Source organism: Ovis canadensis, chromosome 16, assembly GCF_042477335.2.
Source record: "Ovis canadensis isolate MfBH-ARS-UI-01 breed Bighorn chromosome 16, ARS-UI_OviCan_v2, whole genome shotgun sequence".
NCBI classification, from domain to species: domain Eukaryota; kingdom Metazoa; phylum Chordata; class Mammalia; order Artiodactyla; family Bovidae; genus Ovis; species Ovis canadensis.
The window spans coordinates 18,359,261-18,374,268 of NC_091260.1; the positions used below are offsets into that span (position 1 = coordinate 18,359,261).

Consider the following 15,008-nt stretch of genomic DNA (forward strand, 5'->3'; position numbering starts at 1 on the left):
GCTCTCTTATAAGCAGAGGTCTGGCGGATGGAAACTACATCTCCCGGCAGGCTCCGGGCTCGCGTCTCCAGTTGCGGGAAAGAATGGGACTTGTAGGCGTAGGCCCTAGTTATTGCTGCAGCGTGGGCTGGCCTTCCTCGCCCTCACCCGGTACTGCCCCCTTGCTCTAAATCTGCGCATTCCCAGAGTACCTGATTATAAGAATCGTCTGCTAGGCTGATTGAATGCATAGATTAACAGGTTTGTCCCTTAGAGCTTCTGATTCAGTATTTCGAGGTCGTGGCCTGGGAATCCGTGATTTTAATGTATATTCCCACGCCCTTGAGCAACAAATATCATCTGGGAAATGTGGTAAGCAGTGGACTAGTCACATTTCTTTTATTCAAACATTGTGGGTTTTATTTCCCCTTCTGATTTTAGTAGAAATACATACTTATTTTAGAAAATTGAAGAATAACAGAAAATTTTGCTGTAAAAAAGTTCCCTGATTGTGTGTGTGTGTGTGTGTGTGTGTGTGTGTATTTCTTTCCGGATAGCTTTTTTTTTTTTTTTGTCTTGCTTGGTCTGACTCTTTGCAACACCCATGGACTGTGGCTTGCCAGACTCCTCTCTCCATGGAATTTTCCAGGCAAGAATACTGGAGTGGGTTGCTATTTCCCTCTCCAGGGGATCTTTGCCACTCAGGGAACAGAACTCTCATTTCCTGTGTCCCCTGCTTTGGCAGGTGGATTCTTTACTACTGAGCCACCTGGGAAGCCTATAATAATAATAAATGAATGTTGAGTAATTGGAATATTACAGGCATGATACCAAATACTTTATATACACTACTTCACAATCTAAAGAGCAGTTATTATCACTGTTTTGCAGATTAAAAAATGGAGGCACAGAGTTTGTTACCCTGATCACCTAGCTAAAAGTGGAAGAGGAGGGGTTGAAGTCAGGTCTCCTGAATCCAAATCTTGGCCATGTTTAACCTAAGGTGTACTACATTTTACGAGCTGCTGCTGCTGCTGCTAAGTCGCTTCAGTCGTGTCCAACTCTGTGCGACCCCATAGACGGCAGCCCACTAGGCTCCTCTGTCCCTGGGATTCTCCAGGCAAGAATACTGGAGTGGGTTGCCATTTCCTTCTCCAATGCATGAAAGTGAAAAGTGAAAGTGAAGTCTCTCAGTCGTGCCCAACTCTTACCGACCCCATGGACTGCAGCCTAAGCTGACATCAAAGGTAAGGCTTTTTTTCTCAATTTTTTTTGTAGCTACAATTCACCATTGGAACTGCCAGCACTATCCTCCCTTCCTTTCAGCTTTTGCCTGTTACTAACTGAACTCTTACCCATAACATAGGTATTGTTATTTCCTCATCTTCCATAAGCAGTGGAGGGTATGTAAATAATAAATTCTTCAATATCCTTGGCTCCTAAGAAGAGAAATAATAGAGATCTCTCTATTATGGATGCTCTCCTCTCTAACATTTCCCATTTAAAAGCATTTAGCTCTTAAAATGAATATTGGGGTGTTACAGTTTACACTCATCCTTTAACTCAAGTTCAGTCTTCCTCAAAGGTTAAGTTAACCAACATTATCTCTTAATACTTCAGCCATCCCGGGGATTTCCTAATGACTATTTCTCCTAATTGTTCCCATACTTATCACCCACTTTTAGCCCCAGGAGAGGCCTGGGTTCAGGCTGCCTGGGCCCCCAGGTTCATTCTTCTCTAAACTCTGATCACTTTGACCAGCCTCTTCTCCATTTTGACAGGCACACCTTACTCTCTTTCCTCAGGGTAAACTTTTCTGACCTTCTGGCCTAATTGGTCTGTCTCACTTTTATAGACTCCCAGAGCCTCTTTCTTGTAACAATTATTTTAATTGAGAGTGAATAATTTATAGGTTAATTGGCCACCTGTTCCCACTGCTAAAGTTTTAGAGCCAGGACCACAGCTTGCTGTCCATCACCATGTTTCCAGCCCATAGCTCAATACCTAGCTGAAAGTCGACGTGTACATTTTGGTCTGTTTCCTATAATCATGGAATAAAGTCAGAGAGACTGTCTGTGTTGGGGGTGGGTGGAGGAGGGTGTCATTTGTAGCCACCACTTGCAGAAAAAGCAGGGGATGATGGCTTAATCCGTCGTGACCAAATGGGTATGTGATCCCGGAGCCTGACAGCAAATGGTTTAATTGTCAGCCTCATGAGGACCTTGTATCATATCCTAGTTGCTAGAATTCTGAACTGTGGAAACAGGTTGAATCTTATAGCTGTGGCCTTATGTCTGGAATCACTATAAATGGGTTGTGGTGGGGTCAAGGGGATGAGGAGAAAGTAATCAAGACTTGTGCAGTTGCTAAGTTGTGTTTGACACTCTGTGACCTCATGGACTGCAGCACCCCAGACTTCCCTGTCCTTCACTATCTCCCAGAATTTGCTCAAACTCATGTCCATTGAGTCGGGGATGCCATCCAACCATCTCATCCTCTGTCGCCCCCTTCTCCTGGCTTATTACTCATCCAGAGTTGCAGTAACAGACAAAGACATGTAATACACAGTGATTGCCACCAGGGAGCGCCATTGCTGTATTAATAATCCAGGATCTTTAGAAATTTCTACACAGATATTGTTTTAATTTTGGCCCAGGTAGTGGTCTCATTTTCAGATATCCGTTAGGAAAAAATAATCGTTGCCTCTCGTTGTTACAATTTGTCTGTAGCACATTGCCTGAGCCCAGTGAATTGTACATATTAAGGACTGGAATATTTTATGTCAACGACTGCAAGGCTAAGCCTGGATCTCCAAAAGAGAAAGGGCAGAAACTGGAAATGAGATCCATAATTTGCCGAGGGAGACATGAGAAAGCAGCCAAGCATGAGGGCTTTCTGCATCAGATGACAGTGGATGGGAATCCCGGCTCCATCGCTTTGGGGTGGTGTGACCGGGAAAGTCACATCATGTCTCAGAGCCTTAGTTCCAGGGCTCTGGCAAGGGTGAAGCTTCAGTTTGACATCCTAGTTAGCATAATTCCTGGTCCTCAGCAAATGTTGATAATATAATACAGTCACAAGTTTACATTTGGGTTGGGAAGTTATTTGATTAGCCAGTGTCTCCTCTACTCACTTCTCAATTGTATGAAGGGAGGGTTTGTCTGTTTCGTTTATCATTGTGTGCTTAGCACCTAAATAGTGCCTGATACGTACAGGCTCTTGGTAAATATAGATGAATGAAAGAGAATAATGAATAAAGGGGAAATTTGCTCTTCTAAGTATATAATGTAATGTAATGTTAGTCGCTCAGTTGTGTCTGGCTCTTTGCGACCCGTGGACTGTAGCCCTCCAGGCTCCTTTATCCATGGAATTCTCCAGGCAAGAATACTGAAGTGGGTTGCCATTCCCTTCTCCAGGAGATCTTCCTGACCCAGGGATTGAACCCTGGTCTCCCACATTGTAGGAAGATTCTTAACTATCTTCTAAGTATCAGTTCAGTTCAGTCGCTCAGTCGTGTCCGACTCTTTGCAACCCCATGGACTGCAGCACGCCAAGCTTCCCTGTCCATTACCAACTCCCGGAGCTTGCTTAAACTCATGTCCATTGAGTCGGTGATGGCATCCAACCATCTTATCCTGTTGTCCCCTCCCACCTTCAGTCTTTCCCAGCATCAGAATCTTTTCAGATGAGTCGGTTCTTTGCATCAGGTGGCCAAAGTGTTGGAGTTTCAGCTTCAGCATCAGTCCTTCCAATGAATATTCAGGACTGATTTCCTTTAGGATTGACTGGTTTGATCTCCTTGCAGGCCAAGGGACTCTCTAGAGTCTTCTCCATCACCATAGTTCAAAAGCATCAATTCTTCAGCACTCAACTTTCTTTATGGTCCAACTCTCACATCCGTAAATGACTACTGGAAAAACCATAGCTTGACTAGACGGACTTTTGTTGGTAAAGTAATGTCTCTGCTTTTTAATATGCTGTCTAGGTTGGTCACAACTTTTCTTTCAAGAAATGTGTCTTTTGATTTCATGGCTGCAGTCACCATCTGCAGTGATTTTGGAGCCCCCCAAAATAAAGTCTGCCACTTTTTCCACTGTTCCCCATCTACTTGCCATGAAGTGATGGGACCGGATGCCATGATCTTAGTTTTCAGCCAACTTTTTCACTCTCCTCTCTCACTTCCATCAAGAGGCTCTTCAATTCCTCTTTGCTTTCTGCCATAAGTGTGCTGTCATCTGCATATTGGAGGTTATTGGTATTTCTCCTGGCAATCTGGATTCCAGCTTGTGCTTCATCCAGCCCGGCATTTCGCATAATGTACTCTGCATATAAGTTAAATAAGCAGGGTGACAATATACAGGCTTGATGTACTCCTTTCCCAATTTGGAACCAGTCTATTGTTCCACGTTCAGTTCTAACTGTTGCTTCTTGACCTGCATACACATTTCTCAGGAGGCAGATAAGGTGGCCTGGTATTCCCATCTCTTGAAGAATTTTTCAGTTTGTCCTGATCCACACAGTCAGTGGCTTTGGCATAGTCACTAAAGCAGAACTAGATGCTTTTCTGGAACTCTCTTGCTTTTTCCATGATCCAGTGGATGTTGGCAATTTGGTTTCTGGTTCCTCTGCCTTTTCTTAATCCAGCTTGAACATCTGGAAGTTCATGGTTCATGTACCATTGCAGCCTGGCTTGGAGAATTTTGAGCATTACCTTGCTAGCATGTGAGATGAGTGCAATTGTGTGGTAGTTTGAACATTCTTTGGCATTGCCCTTCTTTGGGATTGGAATGAAAACTGACCTTTTCCAGTCCTGTGGCCACTGCTGAGTTTTCCAAATTTGCTGGCATATTGAGTGCAGCACTTTCACAGCATCATCTTTTAGGATTTGAAATAGTTCAACTGGAATTTCATCACCTCTACTAGCTTTGTTCGTAGTGATGCTTCCTAAGGCCCACTTGACTTTGGACTCCAGGATGTCTGGCTCTAGGTGAGTGATCACACTATCGTGATTATCTGGGTTGTGAAGATCTTTTTTGTACAGTTCTTCTGTGTATTCTTGCCACCTCTTCTTAATATTTTCTGCTTGTGTTAGGTCCATACCATTTCTGCCCTTTATTGTGCCCATGTTTGGCTGAAATATTCCCTTGCTATCTCTAATTGTCTTGGGGAGATCTCTAGTCTTTCCCATTTTATTGTTTTCATCTATTTCTTTGCATTGATAGCTGAGGAAAGCTTTCTTATCTCTCCTTGCTATTCTTTAGAACTCTGCATTCAGTTGGGTATCTTTCTTTTTCTCCTTTGCCTTTGGCTTCTGTTCTTTTCTCAGCTATTTGTAAGGCCTCCTCAGACAACCATCTTGCCTTTTTAATGTTTCTTTTTCTTGGGAATGGTTTTGATCACTGCCTCCTGTACAATGTCATTAACTTCCATCCATAGGTCTTCAGGCACTCTGTCTATCAGATCTAATCCCTTGAATCTATTTGTCACTTCCACTGTATAATCGTAAGGAATTTGATTTAGGTCATACATGAATGGTCTAGTGGTTTCCCCACTTTCTTTAATTTAAGTCTGAATTTTGCAATAAGGAGTTCATGATCTGAGCCACAGTCAGCTCCGGGTCTTGTTTTTGCTGACTGTATAGAACTTCTCCATCTTTGGTTGCAAAGAATATAATCAGTCTGATTTTGTTATTGACCATCTGGTGATGTCCATGTGTAGAGTCTTCTCTTGTGTTGTTGGAAGAGGGTGTTTGCTATGACCAGTGTGTTCTTTTGGCAAAGCTCTTCTAAGTATAGGAACAGGCTATTCAAGATTTTTGATACTGCCCTCCACCAAATGGCAGAATATCATCAGTATATTGGCTGTGTTTACAGAGGGGTCAGGTGCAATCCAGTGAGCTGTCCATAATGAATGACTGAACTGGACTAGGAGCCTGGAGCTGAGAGCAGGCCCCAAGGTTAAAGGAAAATCTGTGGGTTGCCTCGGTATCCTTCCAGTCTTGCAGGAGCATTCCAGAGTCTGGGGCTGCATTTAGACACAGCGCCCACTTGGGTTAGACAGGTTGTTGGTCCTCATTCATGTTCATGGTGTGGCCCTTTTTCTCCTTGCTTCCATATCTTCATCCAAAGAGCCTTACTAAGTCTTAGGCCATACAGATGTTCATTTTTTAATTGATAGTATACAGCGTTTCTCGAAATTTCCTGTCTGTAGTATATTGGCTACATCTGCACCAAAGGATCTCAGCTGCTTTTTGTTTATTTCTTTGTGATGTTTTCCAGCATCTCTAATGAGCGACTGGAGCCAAACACACACTCAGGAAACAAGGTTTTAATAAGCAGGTGTCCTCAGCACCGATCAGTACTATCACTGCCTCTCCCACCAAATATGCATCTTAGATAACATGTCAGGCTCAAATGTTTTTAGCACATTGTCATTTCAAATTATTATTACGAAAGGATGCTTAGTGAAAGAGGCAATCTGATATAATGTAAGAAAAGAATGGGAAGTCTGAAATCTGCATTGAGTTTGGATTGGGAACCTCTCTTATCACGTGTGTGACCCTGAAGAATCCATGAACCAGTCTGAGCCTCAGTTTGCTCATCTGTAAAATGAGCATAATAATACTTGCCATTTGTTGTTGTGAAACAGATAGTTTGTATGCAGAACCTGACACATAGTTGGCACTCAATAGCTAATAGCTAATAATATGGTCTTGATACAACTTCTTAGTGTACTCAGTTGTAGTCTGTTATTGGGCAGAAATCTTGATTAATATGTGTTTATTTTATTATTATTATTTTTTAAGTATTTATTTTTATTTGGCCACTCCACGTGGTCACTGTAGCATACGGGATCTTTTAGTCTCAACATGTTGAATCTAGTTCCCTGGTCCGGAGTTGAACCTTGGCCCCGTGGTTAGGAGGGTGGAATCTCCGGGGAAGTCGCAATATGTATTTAGAATTATACTTATTACTTGCTAGTTTCAGTCTTTGGATTACATAGAGAACCGCTTAGCCGGTCCCTAAACTGATGGACTCAGGGAAGCCAGATTCATGGCGGGGCCGCCCACGCTGTTGCTGTTGGCATCTGGATCCGTTCTGTCTGTTTGCTGTTTTCACAGAGACAGCGCTATCTGTCATCCTCCAGTGACTCCCCTGTCGAGTCATATGCTTCTAGTTGCCTACCCAGTATCCACCCCCTTTCTTATCATCAGAACCCCGTTTTATCTGGGGCTTCCGTGTGCCCTGTTAAAGTGTCTGCCCTAGATTCCTTGGGTTGCCAAGGGTGACCGTAGGTGTCCGTTCTGGCCGAGGAGACAGAAGCTGAGGGTGTCTGGGAAGGCTTTGTCTTGCTGATGGGCCTCTGCCCCATCCTGCTGTCCGTACGGAGGTGCAGCAGTCCTGAACCAACACCCCGAGGGTTACTTGTGGGGCATGTAACTGGTTCTGGCCAGTGAGCTGTAAGCAGAAGGGATTCGTGTCCCTTCTAGGCTGGGACATTTAAGTACCAACATGAGACCCTCCAAGAATTCTCCTTTCACCTGCCATGATAACCAGCACAATTTGAGACAGTGGCTGATCTATCATCCTGGGCCCAAATGAGAGGTCATGGAGTAGGGGCTCCAGTTGGCCCCTAATGGACCAGCAAGATTGAAAAATAAACCTTGGTTGTTTTGAGCCACTGAGATTGTGGAGTTGTTTTTTTACTGCAGCATAATCTAGCCCATCCTGACTGATACAAATCTGACCACATTGCTCCACTAAATCCATCATTGTGGAATGACTGAACATTGAAACTAACAAACAAATGATTGGCTAAAAGCGTGAATGAATCAGCTTCCTTCTCCTGGGCCCCATCCCTTCAGATCATGTCTAGGAATGACTATAAATCCACCTAGTTCACTATGTATACCTTTGTAGATGTCTTTGGTTAGTCTTTCTTCAACTTTGGTGTTCATCAAAATTCACTGAGGACCTCATTACAAATACAGATGCCCAGCCATCCCTCAAGTCCACAGAATCGTTCCCAAGAGGTGGGTCATGGCAATTTGCATTTATAACAAGTTTCCTAAGAGATTCCGACAATGGGTTTGGATCAGGAACGTTTGCCTGTTTGGGTAGAAAATTCCGACCCCCATCAACAAGCCCAAAAGGGTGATTATCTTTTGGCATGTTGGTTTTTTAGCTTCTCTTTGTCATCCCCACCTCAACCTCTACTCCCAACTCTTACCCTTGTTCCCAGCTGGCCACTTATACCTAAGTGATTACCTTTGGTTGACGGTGCCCTTGAAAATATCCTTGACATCTCCCCTCTGGCTCTTGCATCTCTTGTCTGTAAAGAGAAGCACGTTCATACCTTGAGGGAGGTCATCAATAGTGGTTCCTGAGAATGGAAGTGGTTACAAAGGGTACAGAGGGGTGCAGGTAACTGCTCAAGGCAGCCGTGGGGACGTCCCACAGAAGGTAGCGTTCAAGCAGGGTCCTCATGAATGTGGTGGGTGTTGCCCTTCTTTATGGAAGTGCCTTTGAACATGTTCGTTCATTTGGGCCATCCCTGCCTGTGGGTCTCTGTAGGATGGGGAGACCTCTTCTATCTGGCAGCCCAGAGACTTGATTTCCCCGCTTCCTAAGCATATGGTTTCCACTCCAGCCATTAGAGGCCGCTGTGGCACTTGGTGCAGCAGGTGGCAGGTGAAGAAAGCATGTTCCATGCTGGGAGGTGGTGTCCTGCCTTCAGAGGGCCGTGGTGGGGGGTCCCACAGGGGTGTCCAGTATCTGTGCAGTCCGTGTCAGAGGCACCTGATGCTGTTCTGAGCCAGCACTGGGGCGGTGGCGTCTCCGTGGAATGTCCAGTGCTGTGATTTTAGGGGCGACTCCTGTCCACGTCGTCTCCAGGCTTGGATCTCTGGCCCTCCCAGGGATTCCAGGAGCCACTCGTATTCCTATTTTGGGGGGTGGGGGTTGCTGTGCTGAGTCTTCATTGTGCAGGACTTTCTCTAGCTGTGGCCAGCAGGGGCTGCTCTCTACTGTGGTGTGTGAGCTTCTCACTGCCTGGCTTCTCTTGATGCTGAGCACAGGCTCCAAGGCACCCGGGCTTCAGTGCTCGCGGACCCTGGGCTCTAGAGCACAGGCTCCGTAGTTGTGGCACACAGGCTCCGTCGCCCTGCGGCGTGTGGGATCTTCCCGCATCAGGAATTGAAACCCTTTGTCTCCTGCATCGGCAGGCATAGTCTTCACCACTGAGCCATCAGAGAAGCCCCACCCCGTGTTCTTTGCTGCATAACTTTACTGATTAAAGCAGCCAGAGTTCATGTCTGTTGCAGCTGAAAGACCTCTCCTGGATGAGTACATAGAGAGGAGAGAGGATCAGAGCCCCACCCAGGCAGAGGGTTCCAGCTTGAGCAGAGGCCCAGGACCTTGAAGAGCATTGGATATATTCTGTAGAGGGATGCCAGTCCCGTGGGGTTGCAGAGCACGTATTTGGGGTGGAGTGGGGACCAGCAGGAGATCAGGTGGATGAAATAAGCTGGGAGCTCAAATGCTACCATTTCAGGAATTAAATTTGACCTTGGAGTGGAAACAGTGGGCTTTAAATAGAACAGGAGTACCAGATCCAAAATTGACAAAGATTACTCTGGGACAACATGGGGTGTGATTGGACCTGGTGGAACTGGGGGCGGGGAGACGGATGAGGAAGCGGCAAGAAGTATCTCATGTGGTGGATGCTGGCTAGGGCGTCCCTGCCCCTTGAGATCTGGCTCAGACTGCTCACTCCTTCCTTGTCACTGCCCACCCCGCCCTCCGCCCACCACCACTATCCTAGGCCCTGCAGAAGGCCAAGCCTGACCCCGCGACACAATTTCTGCAACTTCTCCATGATCACTGCTGCATCAGAACTCCAGCCTCTACTGTGTTCCTTTTAGTTTATGGATTTTCTTGTGAAATGCAGCACCTTGATTCCTTGACATGGATTGAAGTTCTGAGAGTATCAGAGGGGAGACTGACATTTCAGCAACATTAAAAACAAACTGCAAATTGTACTATCAACCTGCTTGTTCTTAGACGACTTTATATGTCCCGAGGGATTCATGGTCAGCTGTTTCTCCCCATGGGTGCATCAGCCTCTGTCCCAGCGCGTCACCTCCTCTCTGCCCTTACCCGCTCTGTCTCATCTTCACTCCCTGCCTCGTGGTTTGCCTATGAAATGCCGAGCACTCCTGCCTGACAGGCTGCCCCACAGATGATGCCTCTCAAGCCCTCTCTTCCAAACCCAGTTCCAGGCCCATGAAAGAGGCCATCGGAACATGAGGTCACACTTTTAACAAGCCCCATGCTCCTTCGAAGACAAGAGTGGGTAACAGTTACTTTTCTGCCTCTACAATAGCTTTGCGCAGTTGAATTTTGCTTTTATCAATAGTAATTATAAACCAGAAAATAACAGAAATTCGTGTGTCTGATGGAAAAGTCTGGAGGAAGACTGACAGGGCAGCTCCCTGACCTTTAGCCTCCCAGGCTCCTCTGCCATTGTGAAAGCTCTGACCCAGGAGGGCTGCTTAAGCGCTGCGGAGCAGGTTGGGAAGTGTAGCTGGACCTCTGGTACAACCCCTAGTTAAAAATTGGTGTACGTATTCTTAAGGAAGAAGTGGCAAGTGGGTATCGGGAGGAACTAGTGGTTTGTGCTGTATCAGGGAAACCCACTTGTCTCAGAAGTTCCACCTGCGCTTTTTCCTGGACTGGATCTTGGAAGAAGCTTAAATGTTTAGTCTGTGGGTTGTGGGGCACAATGGTCCCAATAGTTGCTCTCGCTCCTTTGGAAGTGTCAGCTCTGCAGCTTTAGGAAGGGCTGGGGCGCAAGGCCACTCAGGAGTCAGCAGATGCCACTCACAGTGCCCCACTCCCTGCTTTCCTGGGGCTGTCTGGCAGGCACCTCTCTGCAGCTGAAACAGAGTGGGGCCCAAGAGGCCTGTGAACACACCAGAAATCTCAGCTCTTGTTGCTCACAGAGGGTTTATTTCCAGAGGGATCCTGGGGCTACCGAGAAGTGCCTTTCTGGGGAGACAGTGCAGCCGCTGAAGAGCCTGTGGGAGAGGACAGTGTTGCTTCCTGCCTGAGCTCCAGGAGCCTGGGTCAGCTCCTGGCGCTGGCTTCTCCTAGCCTGTCCAGGACTTCATTGGTGGGCTGCGCGCTGAGCATTTGCTGCTGCCACGTGCTGCTAATATTTGAGTGGACTGCTTCCTGGGATCACACTTCAAAGTGGGGTTTTCCTCCATTTTTAGGGGTGCTAGAGAAATGTACAGGTCCCAGTGGGTCAACCTAAAATGAAAGCCAGGTCTCCTGCCTTCATTCCAGTGCCATTTTCTTCTCTTCCCTCCCGAGGAAGGCTCTGATTGGCAGGTTCCATTTAGTGGGCTGTGGACATCACCAGGTATTCTCAGCTCTCTGCCTTCTAGGCCCAAGGCAGTATTGTACATGCTGGTCCCAGGCAGGGCCATGTGACTAGTTCCAGCCAATGAGCCAGGAGTAGAGTGATGTCACTTTTGGACTAAACTCTGTAATAACTGCTCCAGATCGCTCTCTCTGGCAGTGATGATGGATGCTCCATTAGCCTGGGCTCTGGGTGACCTAGAGCAGAGCCCTCAGCTGACCCTTGATGGAGCTGTAGAGTGATCAAGAAATAAGTCTTTGGTGTTTTAAAGTCGTTCAGATATAGGATTTTTTTTTTTTTGTTACCTGGCCTGACCTGACTTTACCTACACACGTACCATCTGCTTGGTTACTTGGCATTTCAGTACCCTTCCTATTGTGGGGGTAACCTCCACCCTCTGAGATTTGTTGGGCAGCAGAAGGTGGAGGTGCCCAGTGCACGCTGTCCCAGCTCCCCTCGCAGCCCGGGTGCAGGCACATGGCCAGGGTCAGCAGAGGCAGTGCCGGCGGTGGCGCCACGGGCCCTGTGTCTGCAGCAGCTGCAGTGGTGCTGTTGCTGGGCTGGTTTCGTTGCAAGAGTTTGAGCTGTGATTCTGGCTGTGTGACCTCCCTTTATTCCTGCCTACCTTCTCAGCCTCGCTCTCCACCCTTCCTGTCTCATCTGTGAGCTGCTCAGCATCCTTTTAATAAATTTGCTTTCAGTTTAAATCACCCATACTTCATTTATGTTGCGTGCAACTAAGAGCCTTGGATGGATACAACCAAATAGAGGGCAGCGTGGGGTGGCACAGGAGCAAGAAGCTGGAAGGAAGGATCTGGCAAAATGAGCCTGACTTTTCTCCCTTGCACAAATTGCTTCTCTGGGCGCAACTTTTGTCTGTCTTAGGCCAGAGCAAACCAAAGTGCTGGGTAGGAGCTCTGGTTAGACTTGGTTAGCCTTTTGGGCACGTGAACCTCACTTTTCTTATCTGTAAAAGGGCCAATGACAGGACCTCAGTTATAGGGAAGTTGTGAGGCATGTATTTGAAAGAGAATATATTTGAGGAAGTTCTGGGAACCATAAAACAAAACCCCAGTGCAAGTTCACTACGTTATTCTTCTGTGTTAACTTGCCCAAATATATCCAGCTGGGGAATCGTGGATGGCACAACAGGTTAAATGAAACCCATTCTTCCTGATGCCACTGTTCTGTCACTCACCTCTCGGGAGGTCACAGACCAGGCCTTACAATTCAGACCCATCTGAGATTCTGCTCAGGAGACCGGAGACCTCAGACTGGAGGGGATGAAACGATTCCCGGTGGGCTTGGTGAAGGCAGAGAAGCACAGAGGTGGGAAAGGATATTAGGCGTTGTTCTATCCAATCCTCTCCATTTTGAGAGTCCACAGAGAGAGAGAGAGCCTCCAGCCCCCTGCCACTCAGCAGCTCTGTGGCTGAGCTTGGGGTTGGGATGTAGATCTTTTCATTTTGACAGCGTGCCTTCATCTGGGGTACACGTGTGCTATCATCCAAGGATGCAAAGAGAACTCGGGAATATGGCAACTCTTCCTCAAATTAACAACCCCCACTTCCTAGCAACCTGTGACCGATGGTCCCCCGATAGAGAAGGATCTCCGGAGCACTGTTTCTGGTTTTTTTTCTTAGCCCTCTAAACACTTTATTTAGGGAGGCTGAAAACTGCTGAATCGATTTTTTTTTTTTTTAATTAGCACGGAATCTGAATCAAAGAAATTTGGAAGAAGAGAACTTTCTCATCCAAGTGGCTGTCGGCACCCCCACCCCGGCTGAAGCGCTCCCTTGTTCTCGCCTGCTCTGCCCCAGATTCATGGGCTGCGCTCGGGATCGTTGGCAGTTTTCTCTGCACTGTCCTGACAACCTCCGGCCATGAAACTAAAAAGCTAGTTACCGAATCTCGCTCCTCCCGGCTTTGTCCTTGCCAGGGATTCAACAGAGAAATCTGGAAGAGGGAGCCTCCCCGCACCTGCAGCAGGCTGAGATGCCACCAGAATGACAATGGGCTTGGTGTGGGAGGAGGGGAGCGTGCGCGGCGTGCCAGGAATGAATGAATGAATGAGAGGGAGTGAGAGAGAGAGCAAGTGAATTGTGGGCTTCAAATAAAAAAATTCCAGGGTCTCGACAGAGGTGCTGGTGCCTGTACTCCAAGGCTTGCTACCAAATGCTGAGCTGGGCACTTTTCCCCAGGCGGGTGCCCTCTGGCCCTCTGCCAAGGTACAGAGCTTGGGGCTGCAGAAGGGAGAAGTAGGACTTTGGGGGCGGAAATGGCTCCAAACTGGGGCAAGCCCTGGGAGGCCAGCCTACCCAGTCAGCTTGCTGTCTGGCCAAACTCCCCCCTCCCGTCCCCCTACCACCTCAAAGGTCTCCGCTGAATTTAGACATTAGTACTCACTCCACATACCCTCCCCACTACCCCTCCCCAACCCACTAGAGGAATTTTAAGAAATCCACAAAAACCAGAGGAATTTTGATTACCCTTAATTAAGGAAAAGCTTTCCAGAAGACCACGTGACAGGTGACTCCCTGTGACATGAGTGTCCCGCAGCTGCAGGAGGGTGGGGCAGCCCCGTGGCTCTGTGTCCTCTGCCCTTGGCCCTGGGACTCACACAGAGCCAGGTCTTGGTGGATGTTTGTAGGAACGGCTTCTTTCAGAAAGCTCTTGTTCCTGCCTCATCCCCTCGCTAGCCTTGGGGACTGACGTAGGGGTCTGTGGGGAAGTGGGAGAGTGAGGTGTCTGAGCAGCGGGCCTCCAGGGCCAGGCTGAGTGGGGTCTCTGACTTGATGTCCAAGAGACCGCAAACCAGTTGCTTAACATCCCCAAGTGTGTCTCCTTATCCCTGGCGTGGAAATCACCATGGTGACCACACTCAGGGAGGCTGTGAATTACACAAAGACCTCCATGTCTGCATGCCGGGTAGTCAATGTTCAATAAAAAGAGAAGCTTAACTAGGCGTACACCCGAGCCCCGCCTGACATAGGGAGACTCTTCTCAAGAGCTCCCACCTCACCACCCGCAGATCCTGGATTGGTCTCATTACTGGACTGGCCTGGCACTGCAGGGACCTTGGGAAGCTGGGCTGGTCCTTTGTTTTAACTGAGCATGAGCATGAGCATTCACTCACTCAGCCTCTCTGTTCTCCTTGTTCAGTCGCTCAGTCGTGTCCGACTCTTTGCAACTCCATCGACTGCAGCATGCCAGGCTTCTCTGTCTCTTCCTGAGTTTGCTCAAACTCATGTCCATTGAGTCGGTGATGCCATCCACCCATCTCGTCCTCTGCCATCCCCTCCTGCCTTCAGCCTTTCCCAGCATCTCATTTGTTCACAGAGACTGTTTCCCAGTCTCTCATCTGTTCACGCATTTATCGAGTGCCTTCCACACGCCGTTTTGTGCTGGGGTTTGAGCTAAAAGAGCAAGTGAAAGGGCGGCTGATCTCAGTTCTTGAAGCTCACAAGCCAGCAAGAAACAAACAACGTCAAAGTCGGAATCATCTGCGGCCCAGATCAGTAGGTGATCAGGGAAGGCTTCTCTTGCAACATTTGAGCCTAGATCTAAATAGTAAGAAGAAGCGGCCACACTCAGGCCTGAGGGAA

At 47.6% G+C, this 15,008-nt stretch overlaps 1 long non-coding RNA gene across 1 annotated transcript; it reads left to right on the forward strand.

Annotated features, from left to right (window-relative positions):
* The first annotated feature begins 75 nt into the window (after positions 1–75).
* LOC138421811 (uncharacterized) lies at positions 76–13,539 on the forward strand. Its single transcript, XR_011249642.1, has 3 exons — positions 76–351; positions 871–1,226; positions 13,112–13,539. It is a non-coding gene; the product is annotated as an uncharacterized lncRNA (long non-coding RNA).
* Positions 13,540–15,008: the final 1,469 nt, after the last annotated feature.